General features: G+C 44.7%; 1 protein-coding gene across 1 annotated transcript in view; it reads left to right on the top strand.

The window, feature by feature from the left end:
• cdkal1 (CDK5 regulatory subunit associated protein 1-like 1) overlaps positions 1 to 17,500 on the top strand; it is a 366,482-nt gene that overhangs the window by 165,596 nt on the left and 183,386 nt on the right. The window lies entirely within an intron of this gene.

Below are 17,500 nucleotides of genomic sequence, written 5' to 3' on the forward strand. Positions count from 1 at the left end.
ACACACACACACACACACACACACACACACACACACAGAGAAGAGAGTAAAGTAGGCCTTGTTGTTTACCAGTGGCGTTTGATCCACTTGTGCCGTGATGGGCAGCTGCCAGCCTTTAATCTGTTGGTGATTAGAGCCTTTATGTTGTCCACTCAGATTGTGTGTGCGTGTATGCGGGTGCATGTGTGAGTGTGTGTGTGTGCGTGTGTGTGTGTGTGTGTTTTTCAGTGTCTCTGGGCAGACTGTGACTGGGAGACACCCCCTAACCCCTCAAGTTGTTATGTTATGGGATGGTCAGATCTGCTTCTAGACAGTACCACATGTGCCAGCAGCAGCAGACAGTGGCAAAGACCTCTGTGTCTGACACGCATGGCACACTCAAACTCTCGATCACACACACACACACACACACACACACACACACACACACACACAGAAACACATACACACACACACACACACACACACACACACACACACACACACACACACACACACACACACACACACACACAAACACACACACACAAATAATCAGAGAAACAAACACAGCTTTAGGACTCTCTACCTCTTACACACACACACACACACACACACACACACACACACACACACACACACACACACAGACACACACAGACACACAAACACGTACACACACACGTACACACACAGGTTGACCTGCTGCAGCTGCAGTGTAGTTAGTGTCTCCTCAAGCTAGTTTTAGGAGCTGTCATTGATTAGGCCCACATGTACAGGCCTCCTCCCCTATCACCACACTGCTGTGTGCGTGCGTGCGTGTGGAGGTAGAGAGGTTTAGTTTGTCCATGAAGCCCTTCAGCTGTGTTTGTTGCTCTGATTATTTGTGTGCATGTGTGTGCGTGCGTGAGAGTATTAGTTTTATTCTAATAGGAGAGGAGTATTTTTGTTTGATTGTGTCTGTGTGTGTGTGTGTGTGTGTGTGTGTGTGTGTGTGTGTGTGTGTGTGTGTGTGTGTGTGTGTGTGTGTGTGTGTGTGTGTGTGTGTGTGTGTGTGTGTGTGTGTGTGTGTGTGTGTGTGTGTGTGTGTGTGTGTGTGTAGCCGGTGTTTGTCCTGGAGGATAATGGTGAGAGCAGATGGGTGTCGCGCAAGAGGCCAACCACTCCTCTACACACACACACACACACACACGCACGCACGCACGCACGCACGCACGCACGCACGCACGCACGCACGCACGCACGCACGCACGCACGCACGCACACACACACACACACACACACACACACACACACACAAGCACACACAAGCACACACAAGCACACACAAACACCACTGATCCATCCAGCTCTGATCCCACAGAGATGTGTGTGTGTGTGTGTGTTGTGTGTGGCTGTGGATTGGGGATCAAGGAAGTAAAAGCCACTGCCTGTTTTTCATATAAATCAGATTATATTGTTATTGTACAAAGTTGATGTCTTCATAAGCAAATTGTTTGTGTGTGTGTGTGTGTGTGTGTGTGTGTGTGTGTGTGTGTTTGACATTGCTGGAACAAATAAAATAAAAATATTATTTGCAAAAGACCCACTTACTTTATCTGTTGTTCATATTTAATCTGGTGTGTGTGTGTATTTGTATTTGTGTGTGTGTGTGTGTGTGTGTGTGTGTGTGTGTGTGTGTGTGTGTGTGTGTGTGTGTGTGTGTGTGTGTGTGTGTGTGTGTGTGTGTGTGTGTCTGTGTGTGTGTGTGTGTGTTTGTGTATCTGTGTGTTTGTGTATCTGTGTGTGTGTGCGTTTCTAGGTGTGTGACAGTTGGTACTCCTGTAACAGTAGTGTCCTTGGGGCTGCCAATAGAGAAGGAAGAGGAGACCCCAGAGGTCATGCTTGTGTTTGCATTTCTGGGTGTGTGTGTGTGTGTTTATGTGTTTGGGGATGGATCTATTTGTACTTTGTTGAGATATGTGTGTGTGTATGTGTGTGAGAGAGAGAGTGTGAGTTTGTGTGTGTTGAGGTGTGCCTCATGGTGGGAACATACTCTAGGGCCAGGCAGGGCTCCAACAGCAGTTACAGAAGAGGAACAAGACGGGGACCAACCGTTTACTTGTGTGTGTGTGTGTGCGTGTGTGCACGCGCATGTGCATGCATGCGCGCATGTGCATGCATGCACGCATGTTTTGCCTCTGCGAAGACACAGAAAGAGCTTTTGAGTTTTAGTGTTTTGGAGGGAAATGAGGAAGTCGGATGGTTACACGGGTCATCTGTCACGTTTCACCTTCCTCAAGACATAATCATGCTGTTCCTGTCCCTGTATATTACTGCTTTGTTAGGGTCATTACTTTATGTGCGTGTGTGTGTGCGTGTGTGCGGTGTGTGCGCGAGTGTGTGTGCGTGCACATGTTTTTATGCTCATTATTTTTTTAGGCTCATTATTATCTTTTTACTTTTACTTTACTTTTTACTTTACTATGTTTTTTGTGTCAGTTTACACTCTCAGGTTGCACTGTGTCTGTGTGTTTCTGTGTTTGTCTGTGTGTGTATGTGTGTTTCTGTGTGTGTGTGTTTGTGTGTGTTTGTCTGTGTGTTACCATTCAATTCACATGGCACACTCTCTCAGAGACAGAATGGGGGGGGGGGTGCAGAGAGAGAAGTAGTGCAGGAAGAGTGAGGGGGTGTAGGGAGAAGGGAAGAATGAGTTCAAGGAAATAGGTGATTGAGATCACATATGCAGGAGCACACAGACACAAACCATTCCATGAACGTTAGAGAGAACAGAGCACACATCTCCCCTTCTTTCCATAAGTATCCATGATTTGAAAATCACACTCAAAAAGAGGAAGGCAGAGGGGGTGAAGGGGGGGAGCAAGCAAATAAGGACAAGGGTGAGTTATTTCCCACTGACTCTGATGTCGATGTGCAAATTGGACTGGATGTATATGGAAAACAGTAGAATAACCGATTCACTGAACCTTTCCTCTGATCTCTACCATTCTGTTGAATTCCTTTGCCAACTTTATTTCATCTCTCTCTCTCTCTCTCTCTCTCTCTCTCTCTCTCTCTCTCTCTCTCTCTCTCTCTCTCTCTCTCTCCATCTCAACCCCACCACCGCTGCACTTCCTTGCCCCATTCCCCTGTCATGCAGGGACAATACCGACCTGTTATAAGGCCATTGCTTTGGCTTTGAGAATTAAAAATAAAATCATATGATCACAAATGCATTGGCACCTGTATGCGTCATTAGTTGCCACTCCTCTAAAGGAAAGATTCTGTGACAGACTCTCCCCCTCCATCATAAATTATGACTGATCCATCCAGCTCTTATTCCGCAGAGGTGTGTGTGCGTGCGTGCAGATTTATTAGAGTCTCATATTTGTTGTTGGAGGCTTCATGATGTGTCCTTGAATGAGCATGTCGTCATGCTTCTCCACATAGCCACAGTCTCTCCTCGGGAGGATTGGGAGGTGTGGAAAGCCATCTCACTCTCTTGTGTGTTTTAAACACACACACACACACACACACACACACACACACACACACACACACACACACACACACACACACACACACACACACACACACACACACACACACACACACACACAATGTCAGTCTGTCTGGCTGTCTGTCTCTGTCTCTGCCCCCCCCCCCCCCCCCCTTTTTTCTTCTCCCTAGCTACTCCATAGTTTCATCACGTCATCTTTGACACTTGATATTGTTTTTCCCCTCCGATGTTGTAGCAGCAGAGGTGTGATCTGGCTAATCCAATGGAAGTTGTCCGGAATTGCACTTCTCCTCTTTGAAATTGTTCATCCCTTCAGTTTCTTTTAAGGGTTAGGCTTAGTTAGTAGTAACTTTGTTGATTTAGTTGTGGTTGTAGTCATCTAAAATTTATCGTATTTTAGGGTTGCCATAAATGGTTACTCCTGACAACTTTTTGCGCTAGATTGAAATTGCCATTGCGAATTTGGATAGACTGACAGTGAGAAATAGAGAGAGCTGTGCTGGAGAAGACGAGGCCTTTTCCACTATTTGCTGTTATTTGCTATTGCAATATTTGCAGCCCTCTACACATATGCATGCGCACACATACGGAGGTTAAGACTCCTTCTCAACCCCATGTGCTTTTGTATGAAAACACCACGCACGCAGGCACGCACGCAGGCACGCACGCAGGCACGCACGCAGGCACGCACGCAGGCACGCACGCAGGCACGCACGCACACAAAGACACAGAAGCAAAACTGTGAGGGCAGCACAGTTGTTTTCATGTGTCCAGGAATAGCTCTGTGACGTTTGTTGTAGTTCTCGCTGACACGCACACAGATACACACACTTCTCCTTTTTTCTACTACTACACACACCACACACGTGTACACACACACACACACACATACACGCACACGCACACGCGCACAGAAAGTCTCCCCATATTTCCCCTCTGTCTGTCTGGGTACAATAGACTCCCTTTTCTCTTAAACACAGGATACCCTTGTTGTGCCACTCTGGCCGTCATGAAGTGACGAAAGAGCCGACGTGTGAGTTTATTACCCCATATCAGTGTGTATGCGTGCGTGTGTGGCACAGTGCATTCGTGTTGGAGCACTGCTGTGCGTGTGTGTGTGCGTGCGTGTGCGTGTGTGTGTGTGTGTGTGTGTGTGTGTGTGTGTGTGTGTGTGTGTGTGTGTGTGTGTCTGTGTGTGTGTGTGTGTGTGTGTGTGTGTGTGTGTGTGTGTGTGTGTGTGTGTGTGTGCGTGCGCGTGCGCGTGCGTGTGCGTGTGTTTGTCCCCTGGCTATGTGGCGTTTATGAACTCTGAGCCCCGTCGGGAAGTTAATTGGGGGGCCCTTTTACAGCTTATCTGTAAATTACCCCGGCCCCCGAAACATGCACACATATGCACTCACACATGCACACGCACCCTATGTGGTACACACACACACTCATGTACACATGCATTCCTTTGGAAATGCACGGTTTCATGTACACACACACACACACACACACACACACACACACACACACACACACACACACACACACACACACACACACACACACACACACACACACACACACACACACACACACACACACACACACACACACACACACACACAGATCCAAGTCACATTCATGAAATCAGTCTCCGTTGCCAAAATCATTGGAATCAGGACTGCATCTCTTTGAGGCCTGCACTGAAGATTCACTACTCCTTCAATCTTGCATAGTTCCAATAGTTCACGAACGATGGCACAGTCAATATAGCAATGCTTTTCACCCCATTGAAAGTTGATGAAATGAAGGTTTTGAAAGAGTGATTGAAATGATTTTGAAACGATGGAAATTATTCTTGGAACATTATGAAAAAGTGTGAAGGGCAAGAAATATATATCTATATATATATATATATATTTTAATTATTATTATTATTTGGTGCTTTAACTGTAAGATGTATTGCATCCTTGGCCTTAGCTCCATCCACTGCCTGCGTTCTATTCTGCAATGTGTTTCACAATGAATCTGCCCGCTATGCCTTTTCTCTCTGGCTTTTCTCCCCCGTGTTTAAAGCGGATCTTGAAATGCAAAGCGTTTGCCTCTGTCCTTGTACATGCTGAGAGCCTCTCCACTTCTGCCCGTCCTCGTCACCTCCACAGAAAACATTCGCCTGCCTGCCCAGCGGCCTGTGAAGGTGGTGGTGTATGTGCCGAGAGAGAGAGAGAGAGAGAGAGAGAGAGAGAGAGAGAGAGAGAGTGGGAGAGAGAGAGAGATATATGGTTGGGGGAAGAGAGATGGAGAGAGAGAGAGAGAGACATGGTTGAGGGGAGAGAGAGGTGGAGAGAGAGAGATGAAGAGAGAAAGAGGGACAGAGAGAGACACATTTTTAAGAGACAGATGGAAAGATGAGAGAGAGAGATGCGGAAAGAGATGGAGGAAGAAGTAAAGAAAGAAAACAAGAACGAAAGGAAGGAAGAAGGAGACCGAAAGAGGGGGATAGAGAGACAGGGGGAGAGAGGGTGGAAGGAGGGGTTGCGAGACGGAGGGCGAGTGAGTGCGAGCGTTATTGATCGTCCGTGGCGATCCCGCAGAAGAATTGATCGGGGTGGTGAGCAGACGGATGCAATGAGTGTGTGTGCACACCGAGGAGGCGAGGCGAGAAGGTGTGTGTGTGTGTGTGTGTGTGTGTACACGCGCATCCTGGTGTGTTTGTGTGTGTGTGTATGTGAGCGCTGGTGTGTGTGTGTCCGTGTTGGTGTGTGTGGGCTCTCAGACAGTCATCACTTATTCAAGCTCTCGTTTATTTATTTATGGGGCTCTGCAACACCCATTGGTGGCCGGCATTCTCATTAGGGCGCCCATCGACTCACAAGCTTTATTTTCTGTGTGTGTGTGTGTGTGTGTGTGTGTGTGTGTGTGTGTGTGTGTGTGTGTGTGTGTGTGTGTGTGTGTGTGTGTGTGTGTGTGTGTGTGTGTGTGTGTGTGTGTGTGTGTGTGTGTGTGTGTGTGTGTGTGTGTGGATTTGATTGATGTAGTGGCCTTGATCAATTTGTGATGCGATCCGCTCAGGATGGATTTTGATTGGCTTGGAGTGAAAGCACGTGTTTAAATAGTTGGTATACATTCTTTCTGAGTTTATGGGTTTGCCAGTGCAAGATGAGTTTGTGCGTTTGTGTGTTTTTGTGTCTGTGCGCGTGCACGCATTTGCGTATTTGTATATGTGTGTGCATGTTTGTGTATTTGTACTGTGTGTGTTTGTGCGCGCTCGCCCGTGCATGTGTGTGTATTTGTAGTAATTTGTGTGTTGTTGTGTATGTATGTAATCACTGGTGTCAAGTGGTGTTTGGTTCTCAGCCTCCTCAGAGTTCTGGCATGACTCCTCTGGGCAGTCCACAGAGGTTCAGCTAGGGTGAAGGCTGCCGCTGTAGACACACACACACACACACACACACACACACACACACACACACACACACACACACACACACACACACACACACACACACACACACACACACACACACACACACACACACACACACACCAAGAGGCACAGTCTCTCTCTCTCTCTCTCTCTCTCTCTCTCTCTCTCTCTCTCTCTCTCTCTCTCTCTCTCTCTCTCGCTCTTTCTCTCTTCTGGCTATGGGAGGGTGCCTTCATTCCAGTTGGCTTAGCCCTAAATGAGACCCACATGCTGTCTGTCCAGAAATTCTCAGCAAGACACTGTCAAGTCTATTCTACATAGAATAACACACACACCACACACGCCATCTCTCACGTAATTGCTTTAGCATAAAAACATTCTTGCACAATGTAATATATCCCCTTGTTTTTCTTTTCAGATTTTCCTATGCGCATATACGTACAGTTTGTCCTCAGTTTTACCCATGCATCGTCCCTCTTCTGTCCCATCTTGTCTCTCCTCTCCTCTCCTCTCCTCTCTTCTCTTCTCTTCTCTTCTCTTCTCTTCTCTTCTCTTCTCTTCTCTTCTCTTCTCTTCTCTTCTCTTCTCTTCTCTTCTCTTCTCTTCTCTTCTCTTCTCTTCTCTTCTCTTCTCTTCTCTTCTCTTCTCTTCTCTTCTCTTCTCTTCTCTCCGATCTGATCCTCTCCGATGATCAACATTTTATTCTTTATTCCATGATTTGGGGGGGGGTGTCATTCTACAGGTGTGCGTGCGTGCGTATTTCTCTGTGTGCATGCGTGTGTTGGAATTTATTGGGGATGTGGTTTTGGTCGTGAGTGCGATGCACACAGCAGGTCAGACAGGATCACCAACCAGACAGCTGCTTCCAAAACAACTCGCTCGCACGCACGCACGCATGCACACTCGCTCACTAACTCACTCACTCTCTCACTCTCTCACTCACTCTCTCACTCTCTCTCACACACACACAGCCAGTAAGACGGTGCTGAGGCCAAGAGGGGCTATTTAAAGCGAACAATAGGCTGATAAGACTCGGAGCAGACAGGAAGAGGCCTATGGGGTCCTGTGTGTGTGTGTGTGTGTGTGTGTGTGTGTGTGTGTGTGTGTGTGTGTGTGTGTGTGTGTGTGTGTGTGTGTGTGTGTGTGTGTGTGTGTGTGTGTGTGTGTGTGTGTGTGTGTGTGTGTGTGTGTGTGTGTGTGTGTTTGAGTGCATGCTTGATAAAGGGATAGGGTTGCGTAAGTCAGTGTGTGCTATCACACATGTTTATTTACGTGCTTAATTGATGTGGCCATGTTAATAGGTAGCTTGTTTCATCATTCGGTTGCCTCGCCTGTGACTGAGTGTGAGTGTGCATGCATTTGTGCTGTGATAAAATGACCAGTCCTGTTTGTATGCATGCAGAGATTTGATTCTGTAGTCTGTGCATATTCCAATCAATGTAGGCCATTCTCTGTTGTATGTTTTATCAATTTAATTTGTTGTGCGTGCATGCGTGTGAGAGAGAAATAGATTTGCCTATGCCTTAACAACATTGTGTATGTATGTATGTATGTGTGTGTGTGCTCTGCAAGTTGAATCTCTGGGCCGTGTAGGCATGGAAAGAAGGTTAAACAATCTGTGGCTGAGGTCAGATACACAGAGAGAGCAAACTAGGCTGGCATTAATGAATACTCATCTCAAATATTTACCTTTCTCTGGAGAAGGCAGCGTCAGTTAGATGAACACACGCACCCACACACACAGGAACAAACACACTCTCACGTGTACATGCACACAGACACATCTCTGTGTATGTGCACAGCACACATACATGTATATGTGTACTTAAAGTACATGTATGTGTCCATATGTACACAGACACACACATGCATCTGTACACTCACACCCACACACACAAGAGTGGCCGCAGGGTAACAGAGTTTGTTTTAGGCCTTGGAAAAACGTCTGACCCCAAAGCCTCCAGGTGCCTCCGGTGTTAAGTGCTGTCTGGCCCCTCTGTCTGCATAGTCAGCAGGAGTAACACAGATATGCACACACACACACACACACACACACACACACACACACACACACACACACACACACACACACACACACACACACACACACACACACACACACACACACACACACACACACACGCACGCACGCACGCGCGCGCACACACACACACACAGACACACAGAGGATGGGCTCAACCAAGCCTGCAATGCACATGATCACACATGTGTGCATTGGTTGTTTATGTCATTTGTATACGGATGAAAAAGACTGCATTGTCACTCTGGTCCCTATTTGGTTTGGGGTTCTTCTCAATCCATATGCTTTATTGATGCCAAAAGAAATTAAGTGAATATGTTTGAAATTTAGGCTAGGAAAACAAGGCTTCTCAAATTCAACACTACTATTTCTGGCGAGTTAATGTTGACACCGGTGACCTTAACCCTAGTTTTCCAACAAAATGTGTAAAGTAGCCTATAACAGATAAATAAATACAGCTCAATTAAACAAATATGTATAGCAGCACTAATTGTCCCCCTAGGCTAGAGTCTCCTCAATGTTATGGATGTGGAGATGGGTGGTAGTCCTTCTCTTCCACTCCACTCCCCACTAATGAACCTGACCTCTGCCACCCTCCTCCAAGCATCAAATCTCTCCACATGCCCACTCAGCAATATCTCCTTGGGCTCTTTCCAATACTCCAGACTCCCAGGCCAATCAGTCAGTCATAATCAATGGGTAATAATCAATAGAGCAGTGCACTTCTAACACAAGCTACTGTTGGCCAGCACTGGTATGGTAAAGGCTATAGTTCTGCCTCACAGTAGCTACTGAAGCACATTTATAACATAGGATGCATGAATAGTAAGTAATATTGTNACAATATTTACGAAACACTGATACACTTTTTTTATATAGACTCCCAGTACTTTTTTTCTAAACAATTGTTTTCTTTCTGTATTTAAGTTAAATCAGTTAAAACTAGGGCTGCGCGATATATCGAAAATGTATCGGTATCGCGATATCACTGCTTGCGATACACGTATCGCAAAAGTTGGTTATATCGTGATACCTACTTTTTAATTTTTCATAACAGCCAATTTGGTGAAAAGGTTAAAAAAGGTATTAAAAAGGTTGACATGTTAAGTTGAAGCTGTGTATTGGCCATGTTTTTTCCGAATCAAAATAATGTTGGAAATAAAACATTGCTCTCAGTTGTTTCATGCATGATAAAGTGTAGAATGGCAAGTAGAGAGGGGAAAACATAAGGTAAGCGTACCCATTAAGCCCACCAAAATCTAAATGTCTTTATTTTTCAATCATCTTCACACAATTTTTTGTGAAATGATTTCTTAAATAGTAAGATTTACCTCTCTTCTCAATGTTTATCATTGAGTTGATGAATATTTCAAAGTACAATATGAAGATTTTTTACGAGAAAAGTGAAAAGTCTGAATGGGCTTAAATGGTATCTTTGGTACCATTTAAGCCCACTTGTGTTCCAAATAAGCTCATATAGTTATTTCTCTATCAAAATACCTGGTGAGGTGAGTGAATTGAGTTTAAACAGTATAGCCTACATGGCATAAATGGTTTCAGACCAAAATATTCTTCCAAAATGTAAGATTTGCTCAAAGAATAATGCATAAAACCTAATTAAATATTACAGCATCTCTTACTTCATATGCTTCATAAAATTCTTCATCCAAACAGAGAAATTTATTTTTTCTTATTGATTATTGTTAGTTCATTACATTAAGCCTTTTAAACCAACAACTTGAGATTGTACAGCACTTTTTATGTCCCTCAAAGGCATTTTTCATTAGCATGCATGCCAACTTGCATGCATTTCAATGGGGTGTACCATTTAAGCCCACCTAGTACCCATTAAGCCCGCCTTACAAAAAGCTATTTTATGGAAATAATCAACTCCGCAAAACATTTCATGATGCATTTCTTTAAAGATCAATGCCAAACAAACTGGAATATGCTTAGAATTCATACCTAACCACTTTAAGTCTTAAGGTAGAGTAAGATAAAGATGGTGTGTGGTTGTATCAAGAGAATATCGGCGTTTGCTCGCTCATAAAGCACATCTTTCCATTTGAAGGGAAATGCTATAATTTAGTAAAACACTGCACGTATATATATATAAATCATTACATTTACCTCTTAGTTCACTAAATATGAAAGTATTTTCAAAACATTTGACTTAAACTAGCTGAAATTCTATGATTTCTGAGATGTCCCAAAACAGCAAAGTTTTGAGGCAACTTCTCGTCAGTAGTCCTGAGACTGGATTCACTTGGACGGGGATAACTCGACGATAAAAAATGTGATTTGTTTGTAATAGAAAACATTTTGTCAGTTACTAAACCCTTTAATTGGATAGGGTGATGAACAACAAAATTCACCTTTTCCCTTTCTTTGAATTGACCTCAAAGTTGAAAGTGGGCTTAAAGGGTACATGGGCTTAATGGGTACGCTTACCTTATGTATTAAACATTGCGAGTAGTGCTGGGACATTAATGCATTCATTTCGATGAATTAATCACACAAAAATTAACGCGATGAAAAAATTGTAACTCATTTTAATCGCACTACAAAATGTAGCTTAATAGTTCTGGATTAGACCAGTGGAGGGCAGTATTACGCCTGATGGTGAACAGCCTGCTGAAATTGAGAAGAATTCTCTCTTCTTTTAAAAAGGAACAATATCTTTAGATTAAGCTTATTTATTGTCATTAGACAAAATTCATGTGAAAAAAATACTTTTTACTGTTCTCAAGTCAGATATTTAAATGCGATTAAAATGTGATTAATTCGATTAATTAATTTCAAAGCCTATAGATTAATTCGATTAAAATGTTTAATCAATTCCCAGCCCTAATTGCGAGTAATATCGATACTGCGATATACAGTCATGTTGTCGTGTATCGCATATTTTTTTAATATCGTGCACCCCTAGTTAAAGCGATGGTTCGGAGTAGAATCACCCTAATGCCATTTGAACCGTGACACCCATCCACCTTTACACCCGAAGTGTTTTCTGCCGCAGGCTTACATCAACAGAGTTGCCGTGTTATTCGATGTTTATTCCGGATAGCTTGACTCAAGCGCATATGGATCCTGGGCACCGATCCTGTGGTTTGTACTCACAAAAAGATGAATTTGAAACGTTGTACATAGTCCAGGAGTTTATTAGTAACAACACACGAGACGATTAGCTATTCTGCTGCTAAACATCCGTCGACGTCACTTCCTCCAGCTGGGACTGTCCACTTATTGTAAGGTTTGTGTTTTAGTCCACAGCCAGGATATATGCACGAGTGTGACATCGTCTTCTATTTATTAAATGTGGTAAAATTTAAATCCGAAGTGGTTAATTTCAAGTTGTAGCGCAAGCTGTCTTTTTGAGTTTTCCGCCTTCCGGACTCACGTGTATTTGTTTCCATCAACAAAGTCCCAGCTGGAGGAAGTGACGTCGACGGATGTTTAGCAGCAGAAAAGCTAATCGTCTCGTGTGTTGTTACTAATAAACTCCTGGACTATGTACAAAGTTTCAAATTCATCTTTTTGTGAGTACAAACCACATTTGTTATACTGTAGAAGTTTGGTGTCATGACATGTTATTTTTGTGGGGAAAGTTTGGAGACTGTGCCCAGTATCCATATGCGCTTGAGTCAAGCTATCCGGAATAAACATCGAATAACACGGCAACTCTGTTGATGTAAGCCTGCGGCAGAAAACACTTCGGGTGTAAAGGTGGATGGGTGTCACGGTTCAAATGGCATTAGGGTGATTCTACTCCGAACCATCGCTTTAAAACACTAGCCTTCAGGAGATTACCTCTGTCAGATTGAAGTCATGCCTTTCTGATCTGCCTTGCTGCCTTCATGCATGCTTTGAGACCCAATCAATCAGTGTCATAATCAATGACTAATAATCAATTCCTCTGCACCTCTCTTCCCCATAGGCCCCCTGTGGGGCTGGCCTTTGCTCATGCTCAGTAAGTCTTTGGTTCTCAGCAGGCTGAGATGTACAGGGTTCAGATAATTAATTCAGATAATTCATGTTCTGCTACATTACTTTCTTCCGACTGACTCTTAGGTAGATAGGAAGGTTACTAAGGCTACCTGGTTTAAAAGTACAACATGTTTTATGAAAATTTAGCAAATTGCATATTGGCTTCTGAACAACAGACAGAAATGGTGGTGTATAGTCTTCCTCAATTTTGATTCTCCATCACTGTTCAACTTCTGCACGACTGAAGTGTTGCTTGCATGTGTAGGCAAGGCCGCTGAGAGCTTTGGCCATGCTCAGGACAATGTCTTCTGAAAGGTATCCCCCTCTCGATACATACAATGTAATAAACAATTCCAATTCTGGGGGTCTTCTCTCCCTGGGCGCAGGTCATCTGACCCCTTAGCAGGCTGACTGACTCGGCCTGAGGGCACATCCCTGCACATATCCCCTTGCCCCTTTGAAGGGCCTACGCTGTCAGTCTGCCCAGGAGGCATGATGGGCCTGAACTGAACTGAGACTGGAGGAGAGACAGGTACTGCAGAGACAGTAGTGTCAAGAAGAACCAGTCAAGGCTCAGAGGTTGAGTCTTTCCATTTGCCTGTTTTATTCTTTCCTGGAAGGTCTCGCACAGCAGGAAGTGCCATGTTTTCCTGTGAGGAATTTTTAGAGCTGAAATGTTTTTGCTTTGGCCGTGTTTGATGTTCTAGTAACACAGCACCAGCAGCTGGAGAGATGCGTTTTCTAAGGTTGTATTCTTCAGACCCAGAAAGTCCGATAGTTCACTTGCTTTGGTCCAAAGCAAATGATTTCTCTTCAAGTAGGGCTGTCCACAAATAATCGACTAATCGTTGGTCGACCAAAAAAAATTCTAGTCGACCGAATCCCATTGGTCGATTGGTCGCAGCGGAGAAAAAAATAAAACAGCCTCTCGTCTAAGGGCTTTCAGGACTCTTAACTTGAAGGGCGTGACAAAGGAAGACGTGTTGTTGATTTGTTTGACAAGGCTAGAAGGCTTCAAGTTATTTTGGCCATATTTTGGAAGGAGCTCTAAAACATGGGATCCTTTTTGAAAAGGATACAGATTGCTTGTCATCAAATGGTCACTAACATCGGGCGAGAAGAACCATGCGAATTCGAGCGTCAGGTGCGTTTAATTATGTAGATGCTAGTCTCTTCTCCCTCCCTCTCTCATACACGCACCCATGCACAGGTCTAGTTCTACCGGCACCGTTTGCTACAATACCTCACTCGACTCGTTCATTCCATTGACAAAACTCCAGGGAGCTGCCTGCATCGGTCTCGTCTCGCATAATTATCTGTTTATTGCTGACGGTGTAAAAAGTGTGAAGAGTGAAGACACGTCGGCGCATAATCCAAAATGCTATGTTGCAACGTCATGGTGCTAACTCGCACTTCGTTAGCTTCCATACCACTTTGCTTTATCACTTGGCTGTACAATTTTACTCCGTGCTGGCCAACATCCAAAGAACCACCACCAGATATGAACATATTTTGGGGTGTGTGTACGTTGTAACCCTAAGTCATTCACCGACAGCTTATCAGAATTCTGTTTGCTGCCCTGAACGGCAACTCTTGTCAAGACTCCAGTCCAGCGATAAACAAAACCAGCGTGGGTCATTTAAAAGGGGAAACGCTGCGTATCATTTAAGACCATAAACAGACACTAAGTGCTTGATGGACATTCCAGTGAACAACTATAGCCTACAGTAACGCTGCAACAAATGTCCAAATAGATTAAAGGTATGACAGACAACGGAGGGATATTGATTCTGCCCTCCAGTTGGGCTACACTTCTGCTTTCAGGCAGCGAGTGGCATCTCTACCATGCGCAGTTTGTTTCCATCACCGAATATTAATTTTAATTTATTTTCTATTTGTGTTTCATTGGCTAAAACTATGTGAATTCGAACTTCGAATAATCATTATATTATATATATATATGGGGGGGGGCGATTAATCAATTAGTCGGAGTAAATGACGACCTTTGGTCGACCAACAAAATCCTTGGTCGTGGACAGCCCTATCTTCAAGTCACATTGTGGTTTTGTAGCACAGCTAAGCATAATGCCATCCTCTTTGGCTGGGAAACCTTTTACTCAACCGAAAATACATGGATTAGGTGCGGCCTGCTTCCACACTTCCAAAAGATCCGCACCAGGGTCCTTTTGATCCAAACCAGGTCTGACCTTTGAGCTCGGTCCGCTTGTTTGGTTTGGACAAGAGTTAGGTGGTTTGTATTCAGACCAGCCCAAAAGATCTGAACCAAGGGAAATTCGGTTCATTTGGTCGTTTGGTCTGGACCAAACAAGGTAGGTGTGAATACGCCATCATAGAACCAAGCACCAATGTCCACTAGTGGTCATTACTGTTTCTTTATAGCCATGTTCTAAAGCACCCCAGTGTTGAACAGTTTTCTAGAAACAGCTGGAATTCAAATAGAATGTATTCTATCACAGCTCTACCACATTCTGCTTTTTTGCATTTCAGCAAAAAGCCTTTTTCAGCAAATAGCTAGAAAGCATTTGGTTGGTTTGGCTGCTTTAGGACACCAAATCAATTCAATTAAGTTTACGTGAAATCAGTGAGCTCCACCGAGTTTGCCACGCTTGTCTACACTCTTCGGCATGAAGCACAATACCAGACACTGTTTTCCCATCTCCCGTCACACAGAGCGTAACCGTGGTTGCTCCCACTATTGAGCCAATCATCTGTCGTCATGCTTTGTGCAATGCAACACATCTTGTCCAGCTCCAGCTGAAACTCATAATCAGATGGTTCAGTGTCTGTTTTGGGTGGATGAAGTGCATGTGTCTCACTTGTCGCACAGGTGTTTGGGAGGAGTTGGCAGGTGTTTTGGGTGGGCGTTCATATCCTAGGTCACACTCACTTCGGTGTTTCTGTGTTTGTTTTGTCACCGAGGCAACAGATACTGTATGTTCTAAGTGCGGTGGGCTGTGCGTGGCGCAGGTGTCTGAGATTTTTACGTTGTGAGATGTGTATTTCTCTGAGGGGTAGCTTTTTTGACACCCCATGCTTGTGCTCACACTTGTTCTCTTTTCCTTGGTTGCACTTGCTTCAGTGTGTCAGGGATTCCTCTGAAATAGCTGTTTGTCACCTAGGCAACATATATGTGGTAATTTTAGAGGTCTTTTAGCCAGGCTGTGCCCTCCTAGTGACGCAACACATTCAGCGTTGCAACTAGTCAGGTCAAGAGCAATGCAAGTACTTTCTGAGTTCCTGCAAATACGGGAACCCCTCCCACTTTGTCGATAAGCAAACAACCATAAGCAAACCAAGGGAGGCAGGTCAACCAAGCCGTTTGAGAAACGTTGTTATGCTCTTGGTCAGACCAAGTCTCAAAGAGATTTGAACGTCGATGATAATCAGGCTAGAGGTCTTTGTGTTTCTGTGTCTTTTTTTGTGTGAAAGAGTGTGTTTGTGGGTCTAACCTCTCTTTTTCTGTGTGTGTGTGTGTGTGTGTTCCTGTGTGTGTGTGTGTGTGTGTGTGTGTTTGCGTGTGTGTGTGTGTGTGTGTTCCTGTCTCTTTGGCTCTGTGTATGTCTTCATTGAACAACCTTCACCAGTGCACACACACACCCATACACACAGACATTCTGCACCCCCTTTGAACTCGGCTCGTCTGGGGGCTAGCTTGGGCCTGATTGGCTGGTGGGGGTGTGATGTCATGAGCAGTCGTTGGGCGAGCCAGCCAGGCGACTGGAGAGGTCTGCTGCCCGGCTGCTCTGGCTGTAAATAAAGACACGTGAAAGAAAAGACCTTTATCAACAGCAGGGAAACACAAACCTAGTGCTGAGGCCCTGCTTTACAATAGAACTGTGTGTATGTGTGTGCGAGCGCCCGTGTGCGCATGCACCCATGTGCGCTTTATCTACACACACACACACACACACACACACACACACACACACACACACACACACACACACACACACACACACACACACACACACACACCCCTTTCTTGTTGAAACAAGGAGGCCTCTTGGTCAGCATACAGCAGATGACCTATTGCTGTGAGAAGGAAGGTAGGTATGGCAGACAGACAGAGACAGACAGAGACAGACAGACAGACAGACAGACAGACAGACAGACAGACAGACAGACAGACAGACAGACAGACAGACAGACAGACAGACAGACAGTTAGCATATGTGTACAGTATAGTGAGTGTCCCTCATTTGAAGAACTAAGTGCCCCCCCCCCTCTCTCTCTCTCTCTCTCTCTCTCTCTCTCTCTCTCTCTCTCTCTCTCTCTCTCTCTCGCTCTCTCGCTCTCTCTCTCTCTCTATCTATCTCTCTCTCTCTCTCTCTCTCTCTCTCTCTCTCTCTGCCTCTGTGTCTGTCTCCCGTCGTCCTTCTCTGTTTGTATGCACTCTATACTTGCAATGCGCATACGCACACACAGAGCGCTCTCTCTCTCTCTCTCTCTCTCTCTCTCTCTCTCTCTCTCTCTCTCTCTCTCTCTCTCTCTCTCTCTCTCTCTCTCTCTCTCTCTCTCTCGCTCTCTCTCGCTCTCTCTCTCTCTCTCTCTCTCTCTC

Source organism: Engraulis encrasicolus, chromosome 5 (genome assembly GCF_034702125.1).
Source record: "Engraulis encrasicolus isolate BLACKSEA-1 chromosome 5, IST_EnEncr_1.0, whole genome shotgun sequence".
In the NCBI taxonomy this organism is placed as follows: Eukaryota; Metazoa; Chordata; class Actinopteri; order Clupeiformes; family Engraulidae; genus Engraulis; species Engraulis encrasicolus.